Raw genomic sequence first — 16,842 nt, forward strand, 5'->3', positions numbered from 1 at the left:
AGGCCACCACCACCCCCACACCCCCTCACCCCCCATAGGCAGGGCCTGCCACCCAGGGAACAGTCACTGGGCCTCAGAGGTCTCTGCCCAGAGATGACAGAGCAAGGCCCTGACATGCAAGCAGAGCCCTCTCCAGCAGCCTGAAAACAGTTACTCACTCTGGCCGTGCCTGGGAAACATCACACATGATAAATCGTATCTCTTAACTAGCTGTGATTCCTCAAGCCAGCCAAGATTTCCTTTTCATGATAAATATGTGCGCTGCAATTCCTTTCTCTGCTGAAAAGACAGTCAAAAACAAGACAGACCTGGGGCTGGTCTCATCAGTGGGGGCCCAGGCATCTCTGGTCAGCCCACCGGCCCCACCCAGCCCATCTGAAGTAGAGCCCTGTGTTCCTGCCTGGGCCTGTCCTCCCTCCAAGTTTTCAGTAGTGAATGCCTAGGTTTCTGTTTTGTTTGGGTTTTTGTCTCTTGTTTTCACAGAAGAGTTTCTGAATTAGATGGGCTCACTGGTTCAAGTAAGTCCCGCTGGGAGCCACTAGGAAAGCAAGAAGCAGACAGACAGGAGGGCGGTGGGCCAGGGCTGCCAGGACAGTGCACTTCAACTTGAACCGCTACAGGAAAAGGGCTTCCCCTCTCTCTGCCCCTCTGCTCTGTCAGGAGAGAGTCCAGCCCCTCCCCCTCTAGGGCCCATTCTCCCAGAGGCCCCAGACAAGCAGAGGCCATTTCTGAGCTTTCAAACAAGACTTGTTTGGCATGTTTTTGCATGTTTTGCATCTTCTGTGCCCAGAAAACCCCTATTCTTGTTCTGAAATACAATGTAAAGCCCCTTCTCCAATCTCCTGTTCCAACCCAGCTGAGTTCACCCTTCTCTCACTGCAAATCCTCATGCAGACACCAGCTTAACTTGATTTCTGCTCTCCCAGACACATCTGTAAAGAGGGGTCCAGGGATAAAGCTGGGCCAGAGCAGAGACTTCCAGCAGAGAGGTGCAAATACACTCAGGTTATTCTCCTGCAGGGCCTGCCTTTCTGTCCAGCGTGGCTATCCTCTGGCCACCTGACATGCCTGCTTTTCATAGACGCGTGTTCTAGATGAACTTCCAGGGCTGTTTCTAGCACTCAGACACTCACCCTACACCTGTTCTGAAGCAGGTGCCTTGGGCACCCACTTCCTATGAGAGCTATCTCGGTCCTCGTGGCAGGCAGGTGCCATCATCATGGAACTAGAGACTCAACAGGGTCAACTCCTTCTTTGCTGTTGGTGTTAAAGTGCAGGGAGGGCAAAATGGGGTGCCAGGTCCCAAGGCTGGCAGAGGAGACAGTGCCCACCTTGGCAAGTTAGCTTCCCACCATAAATTCTCCCCTCACCACTGAGCACCCCACACCCCAGCTGGAGTAGGGCACCCTTCTGCTCCCACGCTGGTTGGGGAGGGAAGAGCACAGGTGGCCAGAACTGGTTGACCCTTGCTTGAAGGAGGTAAACGCCACGCACCACCCAGAGCCCCGCCCCCCCCACGCCTCCCTGAACTCGCAAGGGGGGATAACAGGAGTGTGAGGTTCCCTGCAGGGCCAGGTGGGCAGGTCTGTGGCTCTGCTGGCATACCACATGGCTGGCATGTAAAGGAGGGCACAAAGCACCCTTGCTCCCTTATCTACCCAAAGTCCTGAGTTTACTAAATAGCAAATATATTTCAAGTGTTGCCTTACTGTCTTCACTCAGAAGGTGGCCCCAAGCCCCACCTAGAAGTTCCCAGGCTGTTATGGAATAGAAAACCCAGACACTTGTCTTTCATGGTAGAGGGTCAGACGAGGGCTAAGGCTCTGTAAGTAAATTAGGGGCAGGTGGCAATAGGTATTGCACCCAATGGAATGAAGCAGGTATTGAACATCAGGAGTGTGGTGGTGACTCTACAGGCAGTTTGCAGCCAGAGAATGGCATAAATCTAGGCTGGCCTCCGAGAGTACATCCCTGCCCTGCATGCTAGATACCAAAGGGCAGGGCTGCTGGTCAGGACACCATCCAGGGAGGGCCTGCAGCAGCTGCTGGTGGGAAAATTGATGAACAGTTGACCTGTGCTGGAACTTGGAAATTAGGAGTATAACAGGTGGCCCCCAGGAAAACGGGAAGTTCCTGGTTCCTGTCCCACCCAAAGGAGGGTGAAGCTTGGCTGGGAGAAGAATCTGGACCACAGACTGAGAAGGAAGGCAGCAGGATGGAGAGCCAGAAGGAGACCTGAGGGAGGCACAGGGAGCAGAGACATGTGAAGAAGCGGCTCTTGTTTTTTGGCCCTGCACTGGGTGACACAGATGTGGGTGAGAGACCCGGGGGGAGGTGACTATGGCAGTGTGTATCTTGATTTTCATTTTGCTCTTTTCCTCCCAGACTTGTCTGGCCATTTCTGACCTCCTAGGGGGGCCCAGCCAGAAGGTGCTTTAGGCTTGTGGCGGGCTTTCAGGCCGTGCTTTGGGCCAATCCCTTTTGAGTGGACTTTTACCCACAATGGGGGTGGGTTTTCTTTGTCTTTTCTGTGGTATTAAAGTTCTTTCCATTAAAAATCTTATATGTTTTTTCTTTATGAGGCAGAACCTATTTAGAGTGGGCAGGTTTGGGGGCTCAGGGGTGTCCCTGTCCTATAGCAAATTGAAGGAATGAGTGTGAAAAGCATGAAATCAATAGCACCAACAGAATGTGGTCATTCACTAGATTGGGAGGTTAAAAGTGAAAAGCCATCAAGATGGGCGTCCAGGCGTAAGTAACTAGTTGGGTGGTGGTGCCATTCACCAAGGCAAGGGCCAGAGCTGAGCCGTGGCCAGGGGAGCTTGGAAATGAAATGGACTATGGTGTGGACCTGTAGAGTGGAGGAACCTGGGTAACATCCAGGTGATGTGGACATGTGGGCCGAAATGTCAGGACCCAAGTCCAGGCTGAAAATGCATCAAAGTTGCTGTTAGATCCAGAGAAAATGATGCCTCTGCCTAGGAGGAGCAGAGAAAAAGGAGCCTACGGGAGAAACCTCAGACTCCAAGGAATAGCAAAGAGAGATTCTTGCACAAAGAGGGAGGGCTTAGCAGATAAAGAGAAGGCAGATTCAGGTCAAGCAGCCAGCACAGAGCCCAGCACCTATAAGGTGTCTTCAATATCCCTGATGTTTTACCCATGACAATAATGCAAACAATAATAGCTGCCACAGGGTATCAAATTCACTAGACTGAATGCTAAGCACTTTCCCTAGGGAGCTTAGGCCTTCTTAGTCACGGGGAGATAGGTAGATTGGTACTCCTATTTGAAAGATAAAGGGCATGAAGCCCAAAGAGATTCATATTTGTGAGTAATCTCCCAGTTTACTGACAGACAGACCGAGCACAGGAAGACAAGACAGAGTTCGTTAGATAAGCAGGCACCTAAGTCATTGGCAAAGTAAGCAGAGTTCCCGAGCCGAAATTCCTGCTCTCTCCACCCACTCTTGTAGTGGCTGCTCATGGTCACTCAGCCTGCAGGGGAGTCCAGAGCTCAATCCCCAGACTGCCCAGTGCATCTTGACTTTGTGTCAAAGGGCCAAAAAAAAAAATAAATAAATAAAAGTAGCCTCTCAAGTCCCTGGCTGCCAGACTATGATTGCAAAACCGCTTCTGATGATTTAACTGTAAATGAATCTGAAACACACGGGCTGAATTTCTCTTGAACTACACATTAAATTTTTTATTTAATCAAGAAAAAAAATGGTTGAAAAAATTGCAAAGAAGAAAAACAAGGTGGTAATTATGAGGGGCTGAGAGGGGCCTGGAAGGGAAAGAGCTGGGAGAAGGAACTCTTAGGATGCCTTGCAAGTGCAAAGTAAGTGAGAAATTTTACAAGTGACTGTGAATTTCTTCTGCCTCTCCTGGGGGTGCAGCCCTGCTGATCTGAAACCAGAGTGTGGTGTCCAATAAGGGCTTGGGGTTGGCAACTCAGGAAGAAGAAAACTGTATACAAGGTGGGGGCTGAGTGTGGCAGGGGGTGGGAATAGTAGGAAACAGTAGTATATACACAGTGTGAGTGTGCATATATTTATATGTATACGAATCATCCCATATGTGTGTGTGTGTGTGTGTGTGTGTATGACTTAAAGCTTAAAGAACCATTCTCTATATCAAGTCAAATATACAGAGCATCTACATTTTATTTATAGAATCATAAGCTTACTCTTTCTGCCCCAAGAAGGGGTTTGGATCTATAGGTGTATATATAAATCTAAATCTATTTGTTCATATTATATACAAATAGCATAAAACTTGAGTATCTAATAATGTTCTAAATAGATGGTTTAAAAACCTAGATCCCAAATGTATATTTTAAATTGTGTGTAGTATAAATGACACATGTATGTTCTGAGACAAAATAGAGGAGCACAGACCTGCAGGGGCCGTGGGAGCTTAATAAATCAGCCCCAGCTCCCAATGTCAGTCACTGGGAGTTGGGAAGAGGCCAGGAAAAGCGATTAGGATTTTAGAATCTGGGCTTTCTGTGACGGGGGTGTGGGGAGACCTGTAGGGGTGTCTAGACCAGTCCACTCAACTAACATGTATCACGAGAAGCAGACGCCATCAGCCCTCTGGCCTAGCCGGGAGGGGCAGGATGGCCCTGCAGAAGGAGGGGCTCCTGCCAGGGACATCAATGTCCATGCCCAGCCTCTCCAGCTGCACTGTCCTGCATCACCCCTGTGTACAACTTCATGTCCTGTAAGTCAAATGTTGGCTGAAGCCTCCCAAAGAGGCTTCCCAAAGCCTTCCCACCGCTGCCCCCAATCTAGATAAAAACAAAACTGACTTTTGCCGAGAAAGAACACCAGCTCAGAAGTCCTGATTTCAAATTGTGAGGGCCCAGGGCCATGCTCTGGTTGGTTAGCGGTGACCGAGAGGGGATAGGAGGCAGAGGTGGTTATTTTGTCTTCCTCCCCAGTCAATTTTACAACCCCTTTCTGACTTTTTCTCTTCTCCCAACCCCTCAGCGCTGTGAGGAAACAGTTTTAAGAAACACTTATGCAAAACACCACAGCAAAAAGGGGGTTAGCAAGGCCAGTATGTTTTCAAAAGAACAATTTGGCAGTCCAAAGCAGATTACACGCTGATACAAACTCCGACTGCAGGGTTACAGATGTCAGAATTGTGCACAACGACCAGAATCTCCTCACCACGCCTGGCCCTACCAACATGGCAAAATGCTACCCAAGAGGACCGTGACACTGCCAACCATTCCCTGAGCCCTGTCAACAAAAAAGTATGGGAATCTCTGCCAAGGTGGTAATGGGATGGTTAATAGTGGTACCAGGATCTGCCTTGCTGGCACAAGACAAGGGTTAACCTTCGCCAGGCTACGGTATGAGATAATCATCACCCGCTGCCAGCAAGAACTCTGCCAGGAAGCCAGTTCATATCTCAGCACTGGAACTTACTTATTATCAGGCTTTGGACAAGCGACTGCAGCCTCAGTGGGCCCACCTGTGAAATGGGTATGATAACAATTGTAACTGTCCTGTAAGAAGTGCCTGAGGTTAATTGATAAACGTGAGACTTAGCTATGTCCAACGCAGAAAAAGTAAAAGGTAATTGCTATTTTGGTTGCTTCATTGCTTTGAGTAGTTTCTGTTCACCAAAATAATAAAGCAAGAAAAACTGTTTTGTCTAAACTGGCACTAGCAAAAACTTAGTAAAAACCATGAGTGGAACCCTTCTATTAAGTACCATCAGGATATTGCTTCACTAGGGTGACTTCACCCAAAATCACATTCTACTTATTTTACCAGCTGACTATTTCACTGATCTGCTTCATCCCTATGTTCGTGCACCTTTAGCACTGAGGGAGAGTCATTTGAATAAGAGGTGGCTTCTACTCTAATAGGGTTTGTGGTGCAGTTAAGGAGATAAACATGGCCAGAATGATGATACAAGCACAGCCACCCACATTGTAAGTTGGAGGGTCCCCATGTGCCCAGAGCAATAAGTTCTGACCTAAGGAATCTGAACAGGCTTCTCAGCAGGTGGCATCGAGTTTAAGCTTGAGAGTGTGCAGATATCACCAATGATAGAAAGGAAGCACTCTGTTCCTTCCAGACAAAGGTCGGATGAGAGACAGCCTCCAGCAATGCCAGGCAGTAAGTAACTGGAGAGGCTGGCAATTTGGACTCAGTTCAGACATCACCTGTCCCAGGGCACCTTGCCAGCCCCTCTCCCCCTCCGCTTGTTCCACCTCTTCACTTTGGTATTTGAGGACTCAGAGGATGGCTCCACCACTTTGTCTTCTCTATACTGGGTTGCTCAAAAGGCGGGGTTGACATCAATCTTGTACATCATCACATCTCAAGCCTAGCATATGGTCTTCATTCAGAAAATGAATATGTGAATGGATGAAAGGATGAAGGGATGAATGAACAAACCAGTCAATCACTATGAAGAAGCATGAATTGAAGATGATAATTGGGAATTATCAGCAGCGGCCTGTTGGGAAGCAGCCATGAACACCACTACATGCAGGTAGACCCAGGGGAGAAACAATTGTCTAGGTACATATTCAGTCTGTCTGCATCTTGAAGATGTATGCCAGGGCTGTGATCTGAAGTTCCCCAGGATGAGCTAGCACTCTTTTTGCCAGAAATCCATCAAGTTACAGGTCAACTTGTACCATGTCAGAATGACAAATATATGGACATGGTACACAGCGTCAGCTGCCCATGGAAAGAGGCCATCACGAAACTTGCATAGCATAAGCCATTGAAAGCAGCTCTTTGTCTTGTTTTTAGAATCCAGCAAGGAGGGGTGCGAAACAAGTAGGGAAGGAAAAGGATTAGAGTTGATTAGAGTACTATAATATTTGAGGTATTATGCTAAGTTCTTATCAAAACATAGGGGTAGTATACATTCCATTTTGTAGCCAGGGATCCGAGGCTCAGAGAGTACAAGCAACTTGCCCAAAATCACACAGCTAGTGAGAGTCAAGGGTGGGAATTGAACCCATGTTTGCTCATTCCTACAGTCATACTGTTGTTTTCTAATTATACTGCACCCCTTCTCTTTGTTACGATTACAAGATCACCCCAACTGTCATCATGAGGCATCCATTTCTCAAGGAAATCTTAAACTTCATTTTTTATCATTTGGCAACTGTGCACAGTTCTTCAGGGAAATCAGGAAACCTATGAGGAAAATTCTGCCCATGGATTATCTTAAATCGCTTTGCTTCCTTGAAAAATGTCCAGTGCTGCCAACAGCCTTGATCTGATTTCTAGCAGTGACAGGCCTTGCTCAGACAGGAGGCTCTGAGAATTGATTGGCTCTGGTCTCCCTGATGGCTGACACCAACAGGTGCTGTGAATCACAAGTTGCCATCTGTCCACGACACTCAGCTTTTGGGGTGCCTCCAGGGACTCCCCAGGCAGAAGAACCCTCAGGACACCACCATGGGGAATGTGTGGAACAGTGAAATGTAATCTTCTCTTGAGCAAGCCTCGGTAGGTTTTAGGGTCCAGGGGCAGTGGAATGGAAGACAAAGGGGATGTGGTACTCTGAAGAAAACCAAAGAAGGGGGTCTCTAGCAGAGACCATTCCCAAAGGACACCAATGTGTAGGAGGAGGAAGAATAGGCAGAGCGAAGGAAGATGGGAGTTAGCAAGGACAGCAGCTTTGACGTCATTTAAGAGAACAGGTATATGGAGACCTGCCTGCTGAGCATGCTACACCTGACGCAGAGCAAAAGGGACAGTGGGTTTGCCATTAGGACGCTGGATTCATCCCCTGCCCTTGCCACAGATGAGCTGGGTTACCCTAGGCCGTCACGTGCTCTCAGAGCCCCTCCATGTCTACAGCTACAAAATGAGAATTGCATCAGGCTACTCCTACGAGTCCTAGTAAGACAAGATAATGCACTTCTAGACCAGTCCCATATGAACCTCACCCTCACTCTACAGTGCAGATATTGGGTTGTCAGAAAACTCACGATGCTTTTCTGGCATAGAAAACATAGGGAAAGTGTTGTGACTTTTCCAATGGCCTAATACATCACTGTACAAGTGTTTTTCTCAGACAGCCCTTGCTTCAGGAAAACACTTGAAATACAAAGCTCAACCAACAATACCCACCTCAACACCCTCTAAGAAGTGCTTTCTTAAAATTTTCTTGTACAACATGTGACCTGCTACGTAGGCAGCGATCAATGAGACACACACCGGCCTGAACACCCTTTCAGAGAGTGTGTCCAGCCCTCATCAATGCGCTTCCTCCCCTCCTGACGCCTATCTGGTTTCTCACTAGTGAGTAATATCTGCCTTCATTTGACCTCCTTGTTGCTATACATTACAACCACAGAAAACACTGTTAATGCCAAAGTACTTGCACTCTTTCCCGGTATCATGCAGAGAAAAAATGGCTTTTTTTCAACCTCAAAGGTCATCTCATAACTGGTGTGTTACCAGGATCCTGCCACTCCTCAGACCTTACGTTGTGCTGGCCAGGATTCTTGTGCTCATGTACATTGTGGAAATTTGCTGGAAAGGGTTCTGCAATTTCCTCAAAATTCTCTAAGCTTCACAGATCATTGTAGGGCTCCCTGCAATGTTCCACTGGCCAAGGGTGGAGATGAGCAGGAATCACCACCTAGAGGTTTCTAAAATGTCTTCAATGTGCTGACATGTTAAGAGTGAGGGTGGTAGAATGCCAAGTGGGCAGTTCAGCAGTCATGGGCACCAGTGAGTACGAATATTTGTTAAGGAAGTTGATTTGGTTGATTCTGATGACATGAGAATGCTGAGTGGGTTCCACCACTCTGCTGGTAAAGTCTGGGTTTAAGCCTTTCACTTGAAAGTGAAAGGTTTAAATGTTCTTGAACAGAGTCCCAGAATTTGACTCAAAAGAGCTAACACTGGACCCTCCCCAATGGCACAACAGGTTAAAGCACACACTATGAAGCGAGCTGCAGCCATTTCAGCATGAGTTCGATCCCAGGGAGCTGACCCACATGGCTGGCAGACCTCTCCTGCCTCTCCTGCTTGCTCCCCTCAGCAGTGTACTTCATCAGTCGGCCTGTTCTGCTCCCCACTCTGTCTCTGGTGAATCTTCTCACCCTACCTGCACCTCTGGCCTGTACCCCAGTCCTGTATGCATAAAAAAATAAATTTTTTTAAAAAGAGCTAATGCACTGAAAAACTTGGTCAAGTCTAAATCTTTGATCATTGCTGCCACCCTCATTCCCACCACTACCCACTCACATCCTAAGTAGCTTGCCACCCAGACTCCTTGACCATCTTGGGCCACTCTTGGGCCACTCCTTAGACCACCTTATGCCCTTTGTAAACTGACCCAGCCTTTGCAGTCTCATGATCAATTTCTCATTCTTCCCTAGAGCTTGTGCTGTGGCTGTATTGTTGATCAGAATGGAACAGCTATCAAAACAAAGGACCCCAAAATCTCAGTGATACAACCAATACATTTTGTTCAGCTCACACTGGACCCCAATGGATGGTTAACTAGATTCCTCTCTCCCCACACTTATTCAAGAATCTTGATTCTATCCAACTTACAGTTCTAGCATCTCCTTGGTCTCTGGAGTTCTTCTCATTAAACCAGAGAAGGACATTAAGAGTGTGGGAGATTACACACGTTTCACTGACTAGAACTTATACAGTCCTGCCACTCACAAGGGAAGCTGGGAAATAGAGTCTAGCAGTGTGTCTATTTAGAAAAGGAGAAGGGGGTGATGAACACAATGTTGTCCCTGCCACACACACAGAATTTAGCATTTGATTCATATTCCTCTGTAATTTACAAGCACCGTATTCATGTCCTCATTCCCGTATTTCCCCAGCCCGACCCATGTTGACATTTTCTACATGATATTCTTACACTCTAAAAGGTCACAGTATCCTCCCACACCTTCCAGGGTCTGTCTGTTGCCTTCTTCTCTGCCTTACCCACCACCATTCATACCACCAGCAATCACTTTGCTGTACTGCTTCTATCAGTGACCCCTCTTCCTCCAGACAGACTGTGAACCCTAACAATAGGGCTCAGTCTGCATTCCACCCTCCAGCACTGTGCCTAAAGCATTGCTGGTAAGTATTATCTCAACTGCATATGAAAACCGAAAGATGTGGTTTACCAACACTACATGAAGTGGGGACTACATGACTGAGCCTCTGAGACTGTTCTGAAATAACCTCAAGGAATACCTTCATTTAACATAACGTATGAAAAAATATCTTAAAACAGAAGTGGACCTTCTCAGCATTACGAGGTTGGGAGAAGTATTCAATGAGGAGCCTCTGGCTGCAGCACCCAGAGAGTGACCCCAGATCCTGGGTCCCAGAGGGCCGAAGATCCCAACATTCCAAGGAGAACGTTAGCACCCAGTGGGAAGAGATGAAGTCTTTTTAGTCTCTTTTGGAGGTTAAAAAAAAAAAAATTCCCATCCCGTGGGGAGTGAAAAGCAGGAGGTTGGGACAGTCCCACAAACAAAAGCATGTAGGACACAGATCACAGCCTCCTAATCAGATGGGAGCAAGAGGACATGACACTTTAGCAACTAAAGGAAACAACTAAGTTTTGACTCTGAGCCCCTCCTTCCAGGATGGAAGAAATTCACTCCCATTTTTCCTTGGAATCCCTCCATTTCCTGGGTCTCATTGTGGAAGGCTTCTGTGGCTGTCAGTGTCCTGTCCACAGCACATCTTCCTGAGACGTCTTCCCCCATCATTCAGACGCGCAAGCCCTTTGGGTCTAACACACTGCCGTGTGTCAACAGGATCTCTGGATAGGGGAGCCCTGACGGGTTCTGCCAGCCTCTTTGGTCAATCACAGAGCTATTTCCTCTGAGGTGTTGCAGGCTACTTCAGGAGTTAGAATACGGTTCCTCTGTCCAAAGAATGCAAGAGACATCCTCTCAACCATAGCGTGGGTGAGTCTCTGTCATCTGGGGGAAGCTTTCTCCTCAAATGAAACGAGAGTCCTGCCCACCACTGCCAGGGCAGGTTTTATCTGGTGCAGTATAGACCTGCCCCTGTCTTTAAAATAAAAAAATAAAAAAATAAAACTTAATTAACTGCAAGCACTTATGTCAGGAAATTTTAAACAGAGACCGAGCATTGTCTCTTCTTTGGAAGAGTTAGAAAACCTGGCACTGCGTAGACAAGGCTGGTAGCTGAGTTGCCCTTTGGGTGGGAGGGAGAATTCTTCAGTTTGCTATAAACTTCTGTGATAAAGAAACAAAGATTTCTCCTTACTTGACTGAGGAAAAGTGAAAAAGAATGGAAACGAGGAAAATCCAGGGAGATATAGACAAATTCATATTTTAAATTATCCTGCCTCAGAAGTATTAAGTAGGATCATTTGACAAGTACAAAATTGTACCTCTGGGCTTCTTAAGTCCTGTCTGCCTTGCCAGGGACGGGGTGAGGAAAGTGCACATCCAACTTCTCAATAGGATAAAAGGGCTGACAGTCTAACCGCATCTGTGAAGCCACCCATCCCAAAGGGGTCACGTTACAGAGAAACTCTGGGGATAAGATTTTGCAGGGTGCTGTTTGGGGAGTCTCTGTGTCTATAAAGTGGAAAGGGCTGAGCATGCTGGTTAACTGACCAGAGGAGTCATTATTACCTACAGTGTCAAAACATTTCATCTCACGACAACCCTGTGTGACCAGCTATCCCTATGACCGGTGTAGAAACTGGGGCATCAGGAAATAAAGTCAATTTGTTCTAGATCCCAAAGCTAAGAGAAAAATTGGGTTAGATGTCTAGCCTAGTATTAATCTTTATCTACTTCCATCATGTAAAAGAACCTATGACTCCATGAGTTTGGAGCCCTAGACATTCTGAGCAGGGGAAGGGGTGCCTCTGGCATCCTGCACAGGGGATCTCCAGTGGGGAGAAGAGGGGTTCAGAACTCAGATGGAGCTGGAGCGCTTGGGCTTAAATCCCCTCTCTCTCTTTCTACCTGTGACATGGGGCAAGTTCCTTGATTTCCCCTTGCCTCTAGTTCCCATCGAGTTTTCCCCAACTGGGAAATGGGGACAGCTACAGGGTTGCTGAATGTTTCAAAGTAGCTGGAACTTGCAATAAACTAAGTCAGTGCCCAGGTGACAATGAGTGCTGTGCAGAGATTGCTGGCCGTGTCCTCGTGTCCAGCACTGACCCTGGGAGATGTTTGCTCAGCACAGTGCTGTGACCCAGAGCCCAGCACTCGCCTTGGCTCTCAGGAGCCTTTCCCTCAATGTGGCCAGGGCCCTCCTTCACTGGAGCTTTTCTCCACTCACTTCCACACTCTGAAGAGCTGAGTCACGGGGGGCAGTCCCAAAGCAGGCGACCATAGTTAGCAGCACTAGAGCAGTGAACCAAAGACTCCCCTCAGCTTGAGTGCAGCACTGCAGCTTAGCAAAGGAGAGAATAGCCAGGGTTTGTGAAGTGTGCAAAGTCAGCAACTGAAGAGCCAGTGGGAAAGGCCATCAAGGAGTGAGGGAGAAGTGGGAGGAAACACAGCCCACAGCAGGTGTTCAGTGAATACTAGTTAAATGAGTGCAGAGAAAGAGAATGAGTGACTGTTTTGCTATTTGGCTTCTCCCTAAACAGAGTCACCTTTCTGGGTCTTCAAGGGCTCCCAGGTGACCCTCTGGCTGAAACACAGGACTTAGTTTTCTGGACCCTTGGCTGCACCCTAAAGCCTGGGAAGGGACTCCCATCATTTCCTGGGGACATGCATTTCCATAATTTGTGTCCATGAAGAAAAAACAATCTATGAGAGGGAGCATCAAAGAGGATACATTTGAGAACGAGGTATCTCGTTTCCTGTGGTGAGAGAAGAAGGTGAGTTGCTTTCTGTGGTGAGAGAAGAAGGTGGGTTGCTTCCTGTGGTGAGAGAAGAAGGTGGGTTGCTTCTTGTGGTGAGAGAAGAAGCTTCCCACAGCAGCCTCCCTCAGCCCCTAAGGCAGTCACCCCATCATGTTCCTGCTGCTGCTGGCCTGTAAGTGTGACCCAGCACTTTGCTTGCCACTCTAGACAACTCCTTGATCACCTGGAGAGCCTGCAAAGCCAGAACTGAATAGCTACTCTACTCCCTAATCCCACCGGGGAAGTCCCCACTCCTCCCAGAATGACAGAGGTGACTGGAAGGAAAAGACTTGCAATAGAAGCAAAGCAGAGGAGACACAACTGTTGGGCACTGAATACCTTACTCTGTGCCGGTAACTTCTAGGCACGATCGTATTTTATAGTTACAAGTAGAAGAGCAAACCATGAAGATGGGGCTCACCTTCTGGGGGGCTCAACAAGGAACTTGGTCCATCCTCACGCGCAGAGTGAAGCCATGGCTGCTGCTCCAGCTCCGATGTTCTAGGCTACTTGTTAGCAACCTCCAGAGAATTCGATGAGTTCTCTGCATCTGAAGTGCCTCAAGTGTTTACTGTAGGTTATTTTCCTTTTTGAATCTCAAATATTTATTGAGATCTCCTTACGTACCAAGCACTGTTATGAAATCACCCCCATTTTACAGGTGAGAACACTGACTAGTCAGGGGATAGAGGTGGTCTCTGTGGCAAAGATCTCTGCAAACTGGACTGCAAGCAAAGCCATAATCCTGAGGCAGCAGACAAGAGTGAGGACTGAGCTTATCTGCACTTCACATGTGTTTTCACTCTCTCTCTCCAGCTAAGCTGTGTCCACCACACAGGAGTCATGTTTGCAGACTGAAAAACACTTGAGAAAGCCTTTTATCTGTCTTCTCCAAACCCTCCACACATCATAATTCTTGCAGTACCCACACGACATTACATACTTTTTGATGGGAGAACACACCGGTCTCCCATCATGCCAGATGGAGAAATGGAGATGAGGGATGTGTCTGAGGCCACACAGAGAGCAGGCTCACAGCTTCCAGGAAGAGATGTGCTAAGGCACCTTTCAAGTTCCTCTGCCCCCAACTCAGGCTTCTCTGACCACAGACCCCGCAGCCTGAAAGACAATCAATATGCATCTTCATTCACGTGAGAGGTGTGTTCTGCCTCAGAGACACATCTACAGCCATTTTGGACAGTTGGATTCTCCTGTGTCAGGTAAGATGGATGTCTACAGCAGGAATGCCCAGGAGAGTGGCTGAGGAGAAACCAGGAGTTGTTCCTTTCCTTACCCAGAGAGAGATGGAGACCTTCATACATAATGTTCCTTAATTTAGCAAAAGGGAACTTTCAGAAACCAAATCTAACCAAGGAACTCCTTTTCTTAAAGCCTGTCAGGATTCCAGCCCTCTCTCAATTCTGTCCAAGCAACTCAGAGACCAGAGCTGTGCTCTGCCACCTGTCTCTCCTACCTCATCTCCCACCTCTCCACAGGAACACTGCGTTCCTCTGGCAACCCCGACATCCATCCCCAAGCCCTCCACACCACACAAGGACTCTGTGGCTGTTTCTCTTCCCCATCATGGGAATTTATGACCTCCCTTCCCCCACCAAAGAACATGTTCTTGGGTCTCCAGACTGACTGACGCTTGATCATTGCATCCTGATTGAAAACGCCCCAATCATATCACCCATCCTCCATCATCACAAGTCCAGAAACCCCATACCCACAGTCTGTCAGGTCCCCTGCCCCCCACAGCACACACCGGCTTGTCATGCTCCTTGGGACTTTCCCCAGCAACTGTGAGCAGGGACTGGACTCAGTCAGACACACAGCAGCTTCCTAGTACCAGCTCATGGGCTGGCACGAGGTTCCACGTCGAGTGCCTGCCCACATATTGAGCCAATACTCCTTTTCTCAGGCTGAGATCGGAGATACTTTTTTCTCTGCCAAACCTACAAGATGTATGTCAGAAGGCTGGGAAAGAAACAGGCAAAGTCTTGGCTGCATGGTCCTACCACTTGGAATAAGATTCCTGGCACTGAACTGTTACCTCCTGGGTTAGCGAGCAGTTTTTGCACTGAAGCAACTCCTTTTTCTGCTGGGTGCTCACACCCACCAATCCTTCAAGTCCTGTGGGTTTCACTGATAAAATACACATCCAGACCATTGCTGTCATTCAAGCAGTTTGTTGCCTTTGCCACTAAATTGTTCTCTCTGTTCCCAACTATGCTCACTGACAAATCACTGTCCACCCAGCAGCCAGAGGCAGGCTTTCTGCAAAATAGATCATGTCTATTATTCAAGACCTTCCCACTTAGAATAATATCCAAAGTCTTTCTTATAGTTTCCAAGATCCTCATCCCCCGGCTCCGGCCCCTTCCACCTCCTGTCCCCCAACTTCCCCCTCCCCAACTCTGTGCCAGACACACTGGCCTCACTGACATGCCACAAATATCCCCAGCTCATTCCCAATTAGGCATCTTTGTGGCCCAGAATTTTCTTCCACCTGCAGTTCAATGCCTCTCAACCTCATGAATCAAGGCTCTTCTAAATGTCACCTTTGGTGACCCTGCCCCAAGTGACATGTTCCATCCCTCCAGCCTCTTCCTTTCTTTTACTCTGAACTGATGCTCTCATTGGAAATTATGTGTTGGGTTTTTATTTGTGGTTGGACTCTCAACACTTGAGAGTCAGTGACTCAGCTGTTTCGTCACTGCTGACATCCCAGTCCCTAGAATAGTGCTCAGAACAAAAAAAAAAAAAGAAAGAAAAGGCTCTCAATACAATACTTAATGAAAAAATCAGAAATTAAGAAAATGTAAAATGAAAACTCCACTTCTTACTAGTTGAGTGGTACTTGGCCAGTGATGGAACTGACTTCATTAACTAAATTGAGATTTCAGAGAGGTCCTGGGAGGGAGGAGCCAGTTATAGAGGACAATAGGAGGGTGCTGGGGGTACTGGAACTGTTGGGGATCTTGAAAACAGTGGCAGATACACAAAGGGCATGTGAAAATTTGTGCAGAATGGAATACTCACACACATACACACAAATGAGTGTAAGTAACACTGGAAAAATATGAAAGCGAGGAATAGATGAGCTTGCTGTTAATATCCTAGTTGTAACATTATACCACAGATTTGCAAAAATACCATGGAGGAACCTGAATTTATGGGACCACTGCATTTTTTTCCAACTGTGTATTTATCGCAAGCATTTCTACTAAATATTCAGTTAATCTGATGAAAGGGGGTGATTGTGCACTCAAACACTCAGCTCACAACCAGGCACACCAATGGCTGAGTGTGAGTGCTTATGTCTGAAGACTTAGTTTTGCCTTCTATTGGCATCTTCTCTGTTCTATCACTATCAGCAGCTTGTATCTAGCTGTTGTTCCCTGCTGGCCCAGCCCACAACCCATAGCCCTGACTGAGGGAAAGAATTTCAGGCTGCACTAGCCATGATGGCCCACCTCTCATAAAGATGCAGACTCCAATAGTAGCTGTACCTGTTCATGTGTCAACTGAGAGGAAAAGAGGGGACAGTTGGCAGCTAGTGACCTCTGACCCTCCTGGTGCCTTTCCCTAACCAATAGCATGTTCTTGCACCCACTTATAGAACAATTGTCTCAGATTTTTTTGGTACAGAAGCCATGGTGGTTATTTACCCTGCAAAACCTCAACACATTTCTCTACCAGGATCAGAAGATGTGCTCCACAATCTGGAACTCCACAATCAGAGTCTGGGCTGGATCTCTCACACACCAAAACTTAAGACCCTTGAATTTGGGCAACAAGCCTCTTTAGAAAGCTTGTATTTACCAGATTCCTTCTACTTATCTTTAGTTCAGAAGGGTTTTTTTAAGAAGTGGGATCAACGAGTGCAGAAGCCTGAGTTGGCATGGCTGTTTCTGGAAATAGGAGGAGGTTCATATGGCTGGAGCATGACTGGCAAAAGCTAAGCATCCAGACCTTGGGAGAAAGA

This window comes from Condylura cristata, unplaced genomic scaffold (genome assembly GCF_000260355.1).
Source record: "Condylura cristata isolate star-nosed mole 26May11 unplaced genomic scaffold, ConCri1.0 scaffold00006, whole genome shotgun sequence".
Taxonomy (NCBI): domain Eukaryota; kingdom Metazoa; phylum Chordata; class Mammalia; order Eulipotyphla; family Talpidae; genus Condylura; species Condylura cristata.